Genomic DNA, 2270 nt, shown 5'->3' with positions numbered 1-2270 from the left:
AGGCCACGCGCTCATTGTCCTGGGAGAGTTTTGCGAACCGTGTAAGTCCCCACCTGGTGGGCAACAAGGAGCAAGAGGGGCTGACCTGATGATTCGAGACCCACCCCTCCCCGAGATGGTTAGAGCAGAGGGATATACAAGCCAAGAAGGACCTTCGGCCAGGACACCCTCACTTGCCCTCAGTCTTTGCATTGACCCCGAAACTTTTCCAGGACTGGCATCATGAGGGGTTGAGTGGTTCCAATGTGGGTGGAGGCCTCTCCTCTTTCCGTTTTTGACTTTTGGTTCTTAAAAACTACATTCCAAACGAGGGAAATGAAACTACTGAAGACTCTCCCCCAGCAGCCAGCTGACGTGGGGCAAGAGAACAATTCCCAGTTAAGGCCCCAAAGGAAATCCCCTCCCTGTCATGTGCTGAGGCCAGGAGAAGCGGGGGAGGCACTAGCTCACTGCTTGGCCAGGCCCAGCCATCAAGGTAAAGGGCCAGATGGCAGGGCTGCCGGTCTGTGGCCGGGGCGGAGAACCCAAGGCAGAGTGGAAAGCACCACAGGTGGAGATCTCGCTGGGGAGACTTCCCAGAAGAGGGGAGCCCAAGCAATGCCTTGGGGATGGGGAGGTTGGCGTAGGCAGAGGAGAGACCACTGCAAGTAAGGGAACCCTCTGACAGGGAGGACAGGGTGGGGAACACTTGTTCTGTGTTTAGGGAAACTGTGAGCAGATCGGACTGCATGAAACCCACTCTCCCCTCCAGCCATCCGAGATGCCGAAAGGAAAGAAAGCTAAGAGGAAGAAGGGGGCCCCAGCCCTGTTATTGTGAACAAGCAGGAGGCCAAGAAGGTGGTCAGTTCCCTGTTGGAGAAAAGGCCCAAGAATTTTGGCAACAGACAGGACATCCAGCCCAAAAGGGACCTCACCGGCTTTGTCAAATGGCCCTACTACAGCCGGCTGCAGCGGCAAAGGGCTATTCTCTATAAATGTCCAAGAGTGACTCCCGTGATTAACCAGTTCGCCCGGGCCTTAGACCACCAAACAGCCACTCAACTGCCTCAGCCGGCCCACAGATACAGACCAGAGACAAAGCAAGAGAAGAAGCCGAGATAGTTGGCCTGGGCTGGGAAGAAAGTTGCCGGCAAAGGGATAGTCCCCACTCAGAGGCTGCCTGTCCTTCAAGCTGGGGTTAATACTGTCACCACCTTGGTGGAAAACTAGAAGGTTCAGCTGGTAGTGACTGCACATGATGTCAATCCCAGGTGTCTTCCTGCCTGCCCTGTGTCACAAGATGGGGGTCCCCTACCACACTATCAAGGGGAAGGCCAGGCTGGGGCATCTGGTTCACAGGAAGGCCTGTATCCACTGTCGCCTCCACACATGTTAACTCGGAAGACAGAGGAGCTCTGGCTAAGCCGGTGGAAGCCATCAGGACCGATTACAATGACAGATAGGATGAGTTCCACCATCACAGGGGAGGCAACGTCCTGGGTCCAACATCAGTGGCTCTCATTGCCAAGATGGAAAAGACAAAGGCTAAAGAATTGGCCACCAAACTGGGCTGAGTGTACACTGTTGAATTTTCTGTACATAAAATTAATTAAAGTTCTCTTAAAAATAAAAAGACTGGATGAAACCCACTTGTAGACACATGTTGAAATATGGAACGAAGAGAGGCTGTAGGCAAGATGAGGCCGCGTGAGGCATCTGTACTTTCTCCTCCAGCTGAGAAGTGCCCAGCTCCTTGCCTCCGCCTCAGCTCTCCTCGGTAATGCCGGTGTCCTGCTTGACATTAAACTTGGCTTTGTTACAGCTGAGAAGGAGACGGATACAGGCTCTACAGCACGTGCAGCAGCCTCGAAGAAAAAGGCACTTAGTCCCCCAAACTCTCACCATCCCAAGGAGGGATGCGCTTGTCTAGGGGAGGGTTGGCTGCACCGTCGGTCCTGTTCCAGCGGAAGTGCCCTGATCCCCTCTCCCTGGAGCAGCCTGCGTGGGGAGGGTCTGATCCTGAGCCGTGCAGTCAGGGTTACCGTCTTGCTGGCGTGAAAAAGTGGTGTTTCCAGCTGCAAAGCCACATTGATTTCAGCTGGAAGTCGTAGGTCCTTCCAGCTTGCTCCAGATGAGAGGGAGAGCTCTGGGTGCTATTTGCCAACAAACTGGCTCGTCTCCACATATCCATCAAGACCATGGGTTTTCTAAGGATTTTTTTTGAGGGATAGCAGCTGCCTTCCTCAAAATAAATTCTGTGAAGAACCTTAATGTATAAAACATTTACAAGT

The 2270-nt window shown here is 53.3% G+C and overlaps 1 pseudogene; it reads left to right on the top strand.

Annotated features, from left to right (window-relative positions):
• The first annotated feature begins 760 nt into the window (after positions 1–760).
• On the top strand, positions 761–1553 carry LOC123802082 (large ribosomal subunit protein eL8 pseudogene; annotated as a pseudogene).
• Positions 1554–2270: the final 717 nt, after the last annotated feature.

The sequence above is a fragment of the Ursus americanus genome, chromosome 4 (assembly GCF_024610735.1).
Source record: "Ursus americanus isolate L20-20 chromosome 4, mUrsAme1.1.p, whole genome shotgun sequence".
NCBI lineage: Eukaryota > Metazoa > Chordata > Mammalia > Carnivora > Ursidae > Ursus > Ursus americanus.
This window is presented reverse-complemented; position numbering and strand designations above follow the sequence as displayed.